Source organism: Corvus cornix, chromosome 13 (genome assembly GCF_000738735.6).
Source record: "Corvus cornix cornix isolate S_Up_H32 chromosome 13, ASM73873v5, whole genome shotgun sequence".
Classification (NCBI taxonomy): domain Eukaryota; kingdom Metazoa; phylum Chordata; class Aves; order Passeriformes; family Corvidae; genus Corvus; species Corvus cornix.
Window position 1 is genome coordinate 13521656 of NC_046343.1, and position 15643 is coordinate 13537298.

The following is a 15643-nucleotide window of genomic DNA, read 5'->3' on the forward strand; positions in this document are numbered from 1 at the left end:
AAACACAGAAAACACCTACTCGGGCACTTAATGTTGTAAACCCTTTAGAGTTAATATAAAAACCAACTCCTTTTGCTCATTTCTTCATCAGAAGGCACCAAAAGCAGTGTTGCTGTCAACGCCACCAATGTCAGAAGTTGATGGGCAGTGATTGAAATACCGAGTGTAAGATATTTACTGTACAGCTCAACTGCTGTTGGATTGGTTTAGGAATGCCCAGCAGCACATGAGGCATCTCAGGGGCATGGGAGGTGAAAAATTAAGTGTTCTACAAAATTTACTACACACTTTTTTTTAAACTTAGTAAGAAAACTTACTGTGTGATTCTGAAGCATGAATTTCACAGCCTCTGTTTTCACAAGCTTTTTTCAGGAGATTGTAAGTATCAAATGTTAAGGAAAAAGCATTATGGGCAGGTTGAACAAACTTTCAGGAACTTTCAGTGAGGAAAAAAATCCTAACTGCAACAACAGCAAATGTACATTGAAATAATACCTGAATTTCATCTAGAAATATATATAATAGAGAGATTCCTTAGAACATTAAAGGCTGTAATCTGTTATTAAATAAAGCAATTACTTTTCATGGCATATATTCTAGTCACAAAAGAGACACATGCACTAAATGACTTTTATAATTAAACAGAAAGTTTCAGATAATCACAGAATCCCAGAATAAACTGCATTGGAAGGCACCCACAAGGATCGAGTCCAACTCCCAGCCCTGCCCAGAACCATCCCCAAGGGTCACACCGTGTGCCCCAGAGGATTGTCCAAAGGCTTCCTGAGCTCTATAAATGGTGTTGGTTCCCCAGATAAACCCACGCCATCAGCATGTAAATGAAGTGGTTTTGCCAGCGCCTGCACTGGAGCCGAGTGGCACCGGGCAGTGGCACCGCTGCTGCCCTGCAGTGCCAGCCTCAGGCACCCTGGAGATCTTCCAGACCCACCAAAAATCTCACTTATTTTGGTTACGAGTTTATTTTTTATTATAAAAATACACCACATCCATACTAAGCTATGTCAAACACTTCACCAAAGTTCAAAAGAGCAGTGGATGTTGTTTACCTCGACTTCAGCCAGGCTTTTCTGTCCCAGAACATCCGGAACACACAGATATTCTCAAACACCCATCACACTTACTGCTGTTACCGGGGTTTTTCTGAGTGCTTGCTTCCCTCTGCCATCCCTGCACATCATTGACTAAAGAGCTCGATAACTTTTATAAGAATAAACAATTTTCCTTTTCATTTTAAGTGGATTAAACTCTTTTTAAACAGGTAACATTGTAAGAATAGGTTTTATAGCTGCCTGCTATCGGAAAATCTCCTAATTTAGTTTTAAGAGTTGTTTCTCTGTCAATCTATAACATCCAACATGGGATTACCTGGTTTTATATTGCAAAGCTACTTAGTTGGTTCCCCTCCAATTACAAGGCAGAGCCTTTAATAACAGAAGGCTAACAAAGACAGGGACTGAAAATGTTTGAGAGACTAAAATTATTTTATCCCAAGTTACCATACAAAATAATAATAAAACTGCAGCTATTTTGCTACAAAAAGATACAGTGAAAAAGTTAATTATTAGAAAGAACTAGGCATGTATGAGAGAGCACTAGGGCTTCACAAACATAAAGGAATGACTAACATATTCCATTATGCAAATGAATTCAAAGATATTTCACAAGTGATCAGCTAGGAGGGACATAATGATTTATAATTCAAATAACTGAGCTTTGAAATCAAATTGGACTAATATATTCCGAAATATGCAACCTGGAATAATTGTGAAAGTAATGTAAACCATGATACCAACCCCAATCATTTGTTGCCTTTGTTGTTGATAACCTTCTTATGTTTTTTCGCCTTTTTTTTCCTGTTAAGTAGTGCAGTTGCTGAAATTATGGCTTGCTTTTAATTCTACATTATTCTTTAAAAAAAGATGATAATACATGTAAAAAAAGAAAACCACCAATTTCTAAGTCTGTGTAAAAGCTGATTGGTGTACAGGAAAGTACTGAAATGAAATAAATTATTATTTTAACCTTTCAGGCTAGCCACAATTTAATCTATTTCAAATACTGAAAATTGATCCACTGGATCTAGCATCTTAACAATACATTATTTCTTTCAAAGCAATATATACTTAATGCCTTTAAAAAAAAAAACCCTAATATAATGTGAAAAGGCCAAAGTTTGCAATGCCAGGAAGTAGTTATAAACTACTTCATATGTTTGAAATAAAAAGTACTTCAGTATTATTATTTTAAAAAAACCCTATTGGTAGAGTTTTTAATAGGAAAAAAATACATACCTTTAAAAGCCAAAATGACCAGTGAAATTAGGTTGTACATCATTTTCTGGGAAAAAGGAAAAACAGCCTCGACAGGTGTAATTTATCATTTTTCTGATTTAATACCAAAGAAATATATTAAAATAATAAAAAGAATCCTGAAATCCTCAAAATTTGTAGTGATAAATAGCCCTCCCTGTCTTTATTGCATTATGCCTACTAACAGAAATATTGCATGGTGGATTTCGCCAGACAAGGACGATTATTTTCCAATAAAAAGTTGCATATTAAATTCCAGCACAAAAGTGGGTGTCTAATACTTTTGAAATCTTTTATGGTTTGCCAGGGAACACAATTTTAAACTTAACTAATACAAGCTCACGGTGAAGTGGAGCAGCATTAAAGCTGCTTGGCACAAGCCCACCCCTCTAAGCAGCAGGGCCACTATTCTCAGAGTTCCTGTTGGAATCACTGGAATGGAATACATTTGGGGTATTTGTGTTTTCAGCTAATCTCTCTTTTTCCTGGTCTTTCAACACTTCACTCTGCTGGTAAAGTTTATTTATGAGGACAGTGCTGCAGTAGATCCTGAGCACGCAGAGGGGTCTAAAACCACTCTGGCAACAGCTAGCAAGTTTCTGCAAAGAAAAACCCCACAATTTCATCACAATGCTAATCTCCAAGAGAACTTAGGTTATTAAATATCTACTTTTTCATCCTTTCTAGGTCCTGATATTATTACATCCATTTCATAAGCAGAAACTCATTTATTGCAAATATACCGGGAGTAATCTGAAAGCTACGCAGAATTTTCAGTATTATTTGCATCAAGGGTGTATCCTGACCCTACTTTTGGGGAGCTCCCATGGGAATACACACCTTTGCAAGCCTCCAGAAGACAACAGGAAATGCTGAATGCTTGCTGGCTGTAGCAGCAATGGCAGGCTGGTTCTGTCAGCAAACACACTTCCAGGAGTAACTGGGCAAGCACTTGCAGTCAGGTGCCTGTGTTACATTTCATGGGGATTCTGAAAGTGTTCTGAATCCTACAGAAGCAATAAGTATCTAGTAGAAAGGAGGAGAGAGCTCATTAGTTCCTTCATAAATCTTGTTAATGAAATAAATGTCTCTCCTTCCGTTTTTGTTGAATTCCTTAGCAATGTTTCAAGTCCTTTCCAGTCTGATTTCTGTGATGCCATGAGGAAATAAACACATGCATATTTAAAATATCAAGTTAGCTGCTTAATGGTATTTCAGTCAGCATATAGGAGTACACCTTGTATGGTTTTCATTAAACAAAATTCACTTATGGAATGTGAAAACCTGCACTCATCTTTCAACCCACGGAAATATATTAAAATTATTCTTACAATATTAGAGTTCTATGGAGAAATAAAATGATACCAATTGTCATATTCCAGGTGCCTTCCCCTCTGTTTGTGTAACAATCCCCTCTAGAAAATTACTGAAAAGTTGCTTTCATGAGCCCTGGTGGTTTATTATCTGTCATATACCTTTAAATATTGTGTCATATCAAACACTGGTACTAGGGGGTTTTTTTTCAATCTTCTTGCTTGACTGACTGAAAATTTCAAGAACAAACATTCTTCTGCAACTTACAGTAAGTGAATATTAATTAGAATAAGCTACAGAAGGTTTGCAACAGGAGCAAGTTAGCATCCATGACTGGGTAAGAATTTCACACAAATAGCTGAACCCAGATGAAAATCCACATGTAAAGTCATGGCTGCTTTATCAGCGACACACTGAGGAGCTCAGAATTAGGCAATGACAGGACATGTTAAGAGGCTTGTGTTTGAGATCCAACACATGCTGCATATCTGAGTTGCCTCATCCTCCAAGTAGAACCAATCCTCTTCACAGGTGCCAGCAGAATCAATCCCATTCCCAATATTGTTGAACTCACCAATGGTATTGACTTTAAAAAGTTTAGGAATAGGACAGATGACCATAAGCAAATAGTTACATGATTCTCTTTCATTGGTAAGAAGTAAGTAGAAATAAGCACACTTTTAAAAAACTATGCATAGAAAAAGATAAACCAAAATGAATCAATATTCATATCCCAATTTGTTTAAACATGTGACATGCAAAAGGACAGAAGTCTCATATTAATTTTTGCATTATTATTTTCTAATAATATGTTGTGCCATACCCACAGGGCTTGGAGCACCCCGGGATAGTGGAAGTGTCCCTGCCTGTGGCAGGGGAGTGGAACAAGATGATCTTTAAGGTTCCTTTTCAACCCAAACCACTCTTCGGTTCTATGATTATATTTCAAATGTATTTCTGTGACAAGTCTTAAACCTTCTCATTTATGAGACAGAAAATGCTACAAAACCACGTCACATCATTTTCCTGAGCAAAGGGATCCAAGCTGTTTTGCAATATTGTGACAAATTGATTAATTTTTTAAAAAATCTGTCATCTGTCATAATGAAATAGATTATCTGAAGCTTACCTTTACTTATATCTATCTTACTCATTTTCCATCAGCATATCTGTCCACTTAAATTGTGTAGTATTTATCTGCCTAACTCTTCACAAAATAGAAGCAAATTACTATAAAATCCCTAGGAAAAATTCCATAGGAGTAAAGGGGCACAGACAAACTATGGGCCAGTTCAGAGAGCTACTGATGTACCCAATTCCCAGAGACACTCTACCCTGCAGTTCTTGTACTAATGCATAATTCCTTCTCTTCCCCAAACCAAACACTTAACTGAACTGGAGATACTGCACTTCCCACCTGCAGCCCTGCTCAGACATTTAAGAAGCGCACTCTGATTAACAGCCAGTGCTATAGGATAACACCAGTCCTATTACCAATCCTTGGGGAGCATCTCATCAAACCACTCAGCGCTGCTGGCAGCAAACTCAGAGCCAGCCTTTTGGTGAAATCCGGGCTTGAGGGCGAGACGTGGAGCAGGGCCAGGAGCCCGGACAGCTGCTGTGCTGTGCTGACCCCCAGGGACCTGGCATGGGACCTCGTGTGTTCACCTGCTCGACTCGACAGGAGGTGAAGAGGTGGCGTTGGCCTTCAGATGAAAGGGGTAAACTGATGCCAGGAAAGTGGAGGAATGTAATTATTTTTCAAGAGAGGTTACAGAATCCCAGACTGGGTCATTCTTGAAGGGTCCACAGGGGCTCCCCTGGTGCCACCTCCCTGCCCCAGCAGGGCCATCCCAGAGCACAGGGGTCCCAGGGAGGGACACTGCACAGCCTCCCTGCACAATCCGTTCAGGGCTGGGCACTACCCAGGGCAGAAGTTCTGCCTCCTGTGCAGGGGAACTTCTGGGAACCAGTTTGTGCCTATTGCCTCTTGTCCTATTTTTGGCACCACTGGGCAGAGCCTGGTCCATTCTCTGACACCCTGCATTTGGATACCAGCCCGTTCAAATAAAAAGGCTCCATGACTTCCTGGCTTGGAAGCCCAAGCACGTATTCCTGACCGTGACACCAAATTCACAGAATCACAGAATAAGCTGAGCTCGAAAGGGGCCACGAGGATCATCAAGTCCAACTCTCAGCCCTGAACACAACATCCCCAAAAGTCACATCATGTGACTTTTGTCCAAACACTCCTTGAACTCTGGCAGGGTGGTGCTGTGACCACTGCCCAGGGAGCCAGGTGTGCCTCAGACTCTCAGTCCAATGGGTCAGTCCAGCTTTGTACGGCTCAGTTCCCTGTCTGTGGAACATGCACAGTGATTCTCTCTTTCAGCTGTCCCATCCATTGACGACAGACCATGATGCAAGAGATACCATCAGCACCAGCTATTTATAACGTGATGCAGTCAGACTTCAGTTTTGGAAGTAGACAACCTGAGGAAGAGATGTTAAACACCTTAAAATCATCACTGATTTTTGGTTTTACGTATTCACAGGCTAAGGAATGTATACAACACATAAAATATTTTTTTTCAGGAAGTTATAAACTCAATAACACATTTTAAAGCATCTAAATGTTTAGTATTATTTGCTCAGGAAAAGGCACATAACAAGGCAATTACCAAAGCAATTCCTCAATTTAAATTTACTGACAGACATTGATTTACTTTATAAAATCTCTATGAAGAGCTATAGGGGTTCAGATTGCCTTAAAGAGATAGCCCATTCTAACAAGTCCATAATTCACAGTTTATCCCTACTATGGGGAGTTCTGGAGGTGTTTATAGTTGCACTAAATCCTTAACAAGTATATACCATACAAAGCAATAGAAAGGAATTTGAACTACCCAGATTTGACGCCAATACCAAAATCATAAAAAAGCTATTTTGCAAAAGAGCAAAATCTTTATCCTTCAGTTACAAGACATTTGAAGAAAAACAAGAAGCCACAGTGACAGCTTGAAGAGAAAATTAAAACTGTGTAAGGAAGTCTCTTCATCCAACATTCAGGGTGCTTTTGTCTACATCTGTTCTTTCAGTTCAGGGCTGTATTTGGATGCTGAAAGACGGAGCAATAATATAAAAGCTAGAAAGTACTCGTGAGTGAACAGAGGCAATCACAGCAATTCCCATTTCTGTTTCTGCCTTCCCAATATCAGGCAAGATGAAACACACATAAAATATAGTATTTTAAGAAACATTCGCAAAGCTTTATGAGTATCTGAGAAAACTTCTAAAGACCTAGAGTTTTCCAGTATCTAAGGAAGAGAAACCAAAGCATGAAAGAGCAGAAAAATTTACAGGTCTCAGAGAAATCATGGCAAGGCAGCTCTTAAATCCAAGTGCCAGCGTCCCTGTATCTTTCTCGCTCAAGTGATTTAGTGATTTAAAAGATGAAGTAAATGTAACAAAGGAAACAGCCATGAAGTTCCAGATGAGTCATGGAAAACAAGAGCTTCATCCAAAGCTACACCAATGCCAAATTCACCAAACCATCTACGGGGGATGAGCACTGAAGTACAAAAAAAGGGGGAAAAAAATTGGCAGCATATTTCCAATTTCAGCAACAATACCAGCATCAAAATGCTGAACTACTCACAAACACAAACCCAAAAAAGTTACACTGCTCTGAAAAGCTAGGAGAAATTGAAAAATCTAAATGAAACAGCTTAAGAATGCAGTACACTTTCAAATACTTGCTTATAGCTTGCCTGTAGTAAGAAGACGAGAATAAAACCTCAGCTTCTAAAAGCTGCACCAAAGCAGCTTCCCAGGTTTGGAACCCCACCGCTTACTCTGAGACTGTGTCACCACGACAGCTTATAAACACAGCCCTGTCAGCACACCAAACACCTCTGCCCTTAATTCAGTGACTTTAAAGCATTATGCTAAGAGGCTGTGTATTTTAACCTAAAATCTAGGAGGGGAAGTCAAATAATGACTGTATACACCAATTTATAATTCTCTGGGAAAAGGGTTTCTGTATCATCCACAAAAGAATCAAAATTCTTTGCATGTTCCAAGTCATTCATCTATTCAGCCAGGGAAAGCATCAAGGCAAAGACATCCACTTCCAGACTCTTATATCCATTTCATGACTTTTTTGCCCCTCAGAACCCTTCTATTCTCCTTAATTTCCTGTCCTATCCCCAGTTTACAATTCAGAGAAGCACCTGTTCAGACCCAAGGGCTGTGTCACAGTGCTGTGCTGTGTTCAGTCCTGCTGGTGCCCAGCACAGGACAGCCCTTCCCAGCAGCAGTGCGTGGGAACTCATCCTGGGGAAGGAAGCACAGCAGAGCTCAGCTTAGAAGAAAGAACTGAAAAACTTTCAGTGCAATTTAAAAATGTAATATTTAGAGGAGGAAACTGAGTCAGAGATGAAGGAGAAAAAGACAAAAGTACAGGAAAGGGAGCACTGAAGAGTGGGGATGTGCTGTGCACAAAGAGGGAAATCCATCAGGTCACAGGGATGGTGGTACCTGCGTCATTCATCATTGCACACTAAGGTCTCAAATATTGCTTACAGGCCATTTTTAAGAGCCTAAGGAATTAATCCATTCTATTTCCAGAAGGCCTGAACCCCTTCTTGGAAAGGTTAACCCAGGTTCACCATCACAGTGAAGAGGAATTCCAGGAACACTGCTCTGCCTGCACACACACAGGTTGCTGCACCTCCTGTGCACAACGGATCTGCGAATATGCCAAGGAAGCAGTTGGAAAAGATAAATTGCTACCAGCCAGAAGAGATGATGACTGCCATACAGGTTGTTTTGGGGTTTTGTTTGCTTGTTAAATAATAAAAGGAGAGAGTGAAAACCTTGTAAGCTTATATAAGAATTACATGAATTGGGAATGTAAATTTATGAACAGCCTTGGTTGCAAGTTAGGGATATTACAAATGTAGTGGCATCACAGAAATCATAAAGATGAAAAAAAACCCATACATTTTAAGCAAAACTTTCAAAGTTGCTTAAGGATGTGCTATCCAATTCCCATTACAGTGCAAGAAAAATGGGCCTCTAAATCCCCTGAAAAGACTTTGAAAATCTGTTCCTTATGTGGTGCTGAAGTTTCAGTAAAAACACAGATAGCAATTTGTTGGCAAGAGAGCTCTGTACAGTCAGGTTTTAATTATTTCTGACAGATTATCATCACTTACCCTGAAAGCTCTCGGTGGCTCAGACAGCAATGGGATATATACTTTTCATTAGATCTGGACAAAGGTGAATAGTTAAAAACTGCACATTCTGTCATGAGTAAAAATACTGAGTTTTAGTTTGCTATGATTCAAGGAGCCATTTCAGTATGAGTGTTCCGAAAAATATTCAGAGATCCACACTTAAAAGTTGTAACATGGAAAATCCCTCTATTGACACATATATGTACATTCACCATAGTGGCATCCAACAGCAATGTTTGGACATGCATCTTTTATTCATGTTTCACTTATTTTATCATGACCAAAACCACTAAATACTTGGGAAAATATTTTGTGAATCCACCTCATGATAAATCATTTCCCTGTGATTTTGATAATAACGGAAAATGGAAATACAGCCATTGATGGATATTCTGGCTACATAAAACTCTGTCCCCTCAAAAACGGTTTTATAGGAATTCAGTAAAAGGCACATTCATTAACTTCCAAAGGAAAGCTGATAAAAGATCCAGAATCTGATGTGACAGTAGTACTTGGAACTACAGTCTGAAGGTCAAATTGACAAATCTCCAAATATTCCTGTTTGTTGAAGAATATTTATTTCGTACAGCCTTCAGTACATGAACAGAACAGTGGCTACTGGTATCTATGACATAAGTATTTCAAACTGTTTTCTGTTAATGAATTGAGTTTGACCACCAATCCTTCACTGCAAAGCTGCCACTAGTGAATTCAAAAGAACAGGTTAAAGCTACATGGCAAAATCCATCAAAATATTCCCGAGCTCACATCGGACTTCAGAAAACTAGAAATGCCATGTGTCCAGCAGTAAGCAATCACAAGAGGTTAAGTTCCTAGTAGCAGAACAAAAAATATCTAATATGTCCTGGGAGACTACAACTTGGTTTATTACCATGAATTCCATTGCTATGTTTACTCCTCACACCAAGGATAAAATGCTTCCTGCATGCATCCTTCACTGGATTCTTTAATGGCAAAGTGGAAGGCAATAAATGATGATGTCTTTTGATCATCCCACAGTGCTAATGGCAGGTTAACACAAGGAACTTTGTCCAGCACTTTGGGATTTGAAACACTGGGTGTCATTATTCAGACCAGATCATTCTGAGGCATAACTCCTCTATCCCACATAATGCTTGATATTAACAAGGCAGGAATGAGACACTGTCAAACACTGTGCAGGTACTACACAGAAATATCACCACTCAGCAAAGAGCACACTAGAAATTCCCCAGAGTTTCCTTTTAACCTATTGTTGAGGAATAGCATCTTACAAACTTCACCTACTTAGAGAAAAACTGGATCTGTAGGGTAAGACAGAAGAGTAGATGAGTGGCTTTCTAAAATACCTGTGGTTATAAAGACTCACTACATCCACAGGAGGAACAAGTGAGTGGGCTCACAGTCGGGGATCCTGCCTGCTGCTGCTACAAATGTGCTAATATTGTCCATAACAGAGCACCAGGAACACTGCCAGACTGGATCGCCCCATCAGACTGCCGGGTTTGGATTACATGTATCAATATGTTATGATTTCACACCCAGAATTTCCACCTGGCATGCTACCACTGGGAAGAAGACCCTTTATTTTAATTGCCACCAGCACAGCTGTGTTTATCCAGGATTCACACTCAGTGAAGTGTCCATGTCAGGCTGTAGCATCCATTCTGTTAAATATGACCTGCAATCTAATCAATGAACAACTCATAGCTTTATGAAAACACAGAAAACCATGAGGAAAGAGAAAATAAAACTACAGTGTGTAATCTAAAAAGCAGCACTGATTTTTGCTTTTTATGTACCTTATTTTCTTTTAAAATCTTCCATGTAACACTAAAACCCATTAACACTAAACTCTTTAACATGAAAAAATGACTTTTTTTTTTTTTACTTAATTTACAGTAGTTGTGCAAACACAACCCTATCCAATCAAAACACAGGTAGGATTGCTCATATAGGACCGCTCATACAACTTGTTAAATGATGTTATTTCTTCAACTGGCAAACATAACAGAATTCCTCTCAATGGTAGCAATGAGTAGCAAGAGAAGCAAACTGATGCATCTGGTATCCAAAGAAGAGTCCTCTTCCTCATTTTTCCTCAGCTGTTCAAGTTTCACTGCAGTTTGAAACAACCCAACAAAGCCCAGCCATCATGCACCACAGTATGGGCTGCCTCCAGAAACTCCACAGCAACACCATCAGAATTTTTCCATCCATCACTCTCCACTTACCTGTCTTCAAAGACTACTCCTGATAAATATCAAGGTTGGATGGGTACTACTGTTATCCTAAGGCAAGATACAGCACTCAGCTCCTGGTTTTGAGGAAGCAAAGCATTTATGCCCCGTAGTCCACAGAGAAGTTAAGTCATATGAGAAAATGGCCTTGTTTTAATTGCTACTATTTCTCAAGGTTGGCTGCCATGGCAGCAAAGACAAGTCCTGTTCAGTACTGTCCGAGCAGGTCACAGCCAGCCTGGTGACACCAGCAGAGAGCTTTGTCCAGCAGGCCAAGTCCACTGGAAGAGTTTAAAGGCCCTGTAAGTCAGACTCAGAAGACATGAAGCAAATGACTGGATGCAGCATCTCCCTCACTGCAGAATGAAGAGGTGAGACACTTGTTTCTCCTTCTCCAGGCACACATGGACCTCATTGTCTCCTGGGGACTCCCAGATTTTTTAGTGTATATTCACAGTTTTTCAGAGGAATCATTTTGTTTTGCTTCAAGAGCAAAAATTATTTTAGATGAAACTTTTTCTGTCAGAAGAAACTAGCAAATATCATGAAGGCCATATGTAATAAAAGACCAAATCCTGGTAATTTTGCTGGCAGCCAAGGAAAGCGGCTGCAGCAGAGGCATGAGAAAAAGGTATGTTCTCCAGAGTAATTGGCTAGGAATATTCTTCAGAGAGAGTACTGCAGCACTTACCAGCCAAAATAACACACCAAGTTATTCTGCCAAATGCCAGAGATGTGAAGACAGATGATGACAATGCCTCTTGTGTGTCTCCTTCAGTGTGAGGCCTTAGGATCCTCCTCTGTGAGTCTGTATTTTTAAGATAGCAAAATTTGCCAGGTCTTGAATAAAAACACAATCCAAAAGAACCTTCCCAAAAACAAAGGAAGATTAGTTTAACTTGGTCAGTTCCCCACTTTGAATTGCCATGAAGGTTTACAGGCAATTCCACACCCGAGGGTGCAGGAAGGAGAGGGGAGGGATGTGGGCTGTTTGTGCCAGGCTATCATTGAACAAGAGTCTGACATCTCAGCTCTACCCCCATAAGCCATTTTGAGAAGAGACACGGGCACTGTGGAGGAAATACTGAGCTGCAACCGTTCACTTAGAGGCCTCAAGTAAGATACGATCTTCAGAAAGTAAGATATGGGTCCTTCTGAAAATGTTTATCCTTTCTTCAATAGTTCAAATTCACAGAAAACATTTTTCTAGCAAAGAGCAAACTTAACAGCATGTTAAAGACAAAACAAACAATATACACAATAGAACCCAAGCACAAACTTACATTTTTGTCATAAATGCTTCCAGAACATGGTTGTCACCTGTTATCCCCAAGATTTCTGACATTTGGGCATATACCTGGAAACAAATATTTCAACAGTAACATGTTATAGGTATTTACTAGTATCAACATTTTCAGTTATTCTAAAACCTCCCCCAATTTGATTTTGCAGGAGGAAAGCACAGGCATAAATGCCTGTCCATCCAACCTATGACTTTACAAGCTGAAGCACTCGTAAGAGATGGCTTACCTGCTCTCTGATGGTGTCCTGTGATGTGGGGACTGATGTGGGGACTGGGGACTGTGGTACTTGCCCTTACAAATATTTCTTCCCACAAAGGAGAGTAAGTTTTCACATTAAATTCACTTTGTTGTTCTCAGAACAATACAGTCTCTGTTCAAAAAAACTGGTTTATAGAAAATTACAAAGGGATGGAGAAAGCATCTTTGTGTTGGTGTGTCCTCAGTGGGATATGATTCAATGCTGTCCTTGAGCTTGCAAGTTCTTGCACTGCTGGTCATAAAATCTGGTAAATTTGGTACTCTTCAGACATAATTTTGTTTTCTTGAATGGACAACAAAGGCTTTGGCAGCCCAATAGCTCCAGCTGTGTACGTGTCCCCTTCATTTCAAGTCCAGGACACCCGTTCCTGGGGGGGTTCTCCCAGCACCCTGCCTGCCAGACCCAGCTGTGGGTAACGCACAGCTGCAAACGCAAAGGACACACCAAGTATTTTCCTTCCTTACTGTGTAAGCTTCATAAAGCTTTCTGGTGGTTTTAGTAGCCTAACATTTAGTTCAGATAAACACATTTTGTAGGGTTAAAACAACTTCAGAGACAGAGAGGCAACAACAGTGCAAAGCTGTACAAACCTGTGCCAGCCGCTCCCCACGCTCGGGAGCTGCACTTTTCTGGGCACGTCCAGCACTCAGGGGTGTCACTGCAGCCATTCCACCCCTTGGTGACCCTCACCGGGACATCCCGGGCTGCATGGCATCGTGCCTTCTGATGGGATCAAGGCGAGCAGCAGCGAGGCGTGCGGGGAGAGCCCCAGCGCAGCTCAGCCGCCGCTCCCAGCGGTGAAAGCCTGGTGCCATCTACTGCCAGCTCCCTTCCCTGACATCCCCATCCCCAGACTCGGGACGTGTGCCACTGCACCCACACCTGCTCGCACCAGCCTCCCCTCGACCAGTGATGTAATCCTGGGACTTGGCTTAAAAACCAAATCACCAGTGCTCTACCTCTGAGGGAGCTAATAATAATAACAAGAACAACAATTGTATTTTCACATCCCAAAGACTTTAAATTCCAGCATAATAAAGGCATGAGTAGGTGAACTTGCAACTCTAAGCAGAAATTGTACCAAAATCAAGGGTAACTTAATTTGTAAGCTAATTTATCCTTTTATAATTGTATGAATGCAAGTTTTGGTGGTAAAATCAGTAGTGAAAGGACAATCAAAATATGAAAAATATAGTACTATATAATACAATCTTTAAATGTTGCAAAACACAACGTTCACACTGTAAATGTGAAGTTATTGCTTATAGTAATTAAGCATAGCAAAAATAATATATTGAAATATAAAAATAATACCTTCCAATTAAAAAAATATCCACTCCCTAAACAGCGCACTGTTGAAATGCTACAGCAGCTGCAATTTCAGCAATGCTTAGGAATTTTTGTATTTGGTATCATGACAAGAAAAAACGTGGTGGCAAGGAATCAAAGCCAGCAGCAGCCACCCATGTCTGTTCCGAGCCTCCCTTCCTGCTGCGGGAGCGCTGGGAGAAGGGAGCGGGAGCCAGCCCGTCTCATTGTGCTCCGCTGTCAAACTAGGCTCTCCCCACATCAGAGTTTAACAAATAAAATACTAAAACAGCAGTCAGTGTTGACAAAGAGCAGTGCTTTAATCCACAATTATCCTTGTAACTCTTACTACTCCTTTTATCATCCATTAGCTTTGATTCCCATTATCCCATCAAGAACTGTGTCAACGCTTTTGTCCCTGGGGATTTCCCACACTACTAGGATCTGACAGACAAGCCTGAGTGCTAAGCAGGATCATTACCTCTTAAATCCACTTATCTGATCCACTGAATAGTAAATTGAAAAGCTCATTAACAGCAACAATCTGATTTGTTTTCACGTGTGACAGGGTCATTCCAAGTCAGCAAGAATATAGCACTTGCAATAAAAACTACCCTATCCGTAGTGTGGCACGCTGTAAGCTAAAACAAATATGATATTTTAAACACCTTCTTCAAAATCATTTTCAAAACCCACACATGCTCTTAGCATATAAAAATAGAAAAGTAATCCCCTCCCACCACAGCAATGCAATGCCCCTGGACTTCTAAGCGCTATGAAAAATTAATGATAAAGCATTTTGGACGTATAATAATAAAACACACTTCAACAACAAAGGCTGCGCTACATATTCAAAAGGCGGAGAGAAACCCTGCTGAAAGGGGTTGGAAAAAGCTGTGGAAGTGATCTCATCTTTTGCTTAGGTCCTATAGGGAGGCACGGGGGTGAGGGCAGCAGAGGCTGTGGCACTCAGAGCCACGCACCCCGGGGCTCCTCCCTTCACACCTCTCTGTCCTTCCAGCAAGAAGCCCAAGGCTTACACTGCGCTCCTGACACTTCCACTAAGGAGCAGGGAATCAACTTGCAGTAAGAAACCCTTGGTTCAAGACTCCTGGAAAACAGTGACACAATGAGTCCCGGATCCTTATAACTGCAAGATTTACAACTTCAAAAAAGAATTCCGTGTCAAGACAGTGTTGTGCGACTCAGACACGGTATGGCCAAAAGTATCAGCTGACAGGAGAACACCACGGCATCCCCAGCTCAGTTTTACACACCTGTGACCGTGGGGGAACATCCACAGAAGGGGCAACGCTAGGCTGTGGTGTTCCACAGCTCCACAGCCCCAGGTGCCCGCTCAGGATCCTTGATGCGGGCTGGAGCTGGAAGCACTCAGTCCCCAGGCAGGGGCACTGCTGTGTTCAGATGTGTCAGCAGTGGCCGTGGCAGTGAAGAGAAAGAACAGACCAGCAAAACACCTTCAATACTAATCAAATTTCAAATAACAAGTAACAATTGAACAAAATTTCAAATTTCAAGTAACAATTTCAAAGATACTGAACCAAGTGTGAAAGCAGAGGATCCAGGGATCCTTTTTTTTCCTGTTTGTACCATTAAAACCACCTAGGTGGAATCAGGACACTGAAGG

The 15643-nt window shown here is 40.7% G+C and overlaps 1 long non-coding RNA gene across 3 annotated transcripts in view; it reads right to left on the minus strand.

The window, feature by feature from the left end:
• LOC104696041 overlaps positions 1-15643 on the minus strand; it is a 92157-nt gene that overhangs the window by 11284 nt on the left and 65230 nt on the right. The window contains exons 8-10 of one of the 3 annotated variants that reach the window (XR_005603062.1): positions 12408-12481; positions 11816-11932; positions 3171-3356 (exon numbers count right to left, since the gene is read on the minus strand). This is a non-coding gene — a long non-coding RNA (uncharacterized LOC104696041). The remainder of the gene's footprint in view (positions 1-3170; positions 3357-11815; positions 11933-12407; positions 12482-15643) is intronic. The other 2 variants (XR_005603064.1, XR_005603065.1) reach the window with 2 other exon arrangements.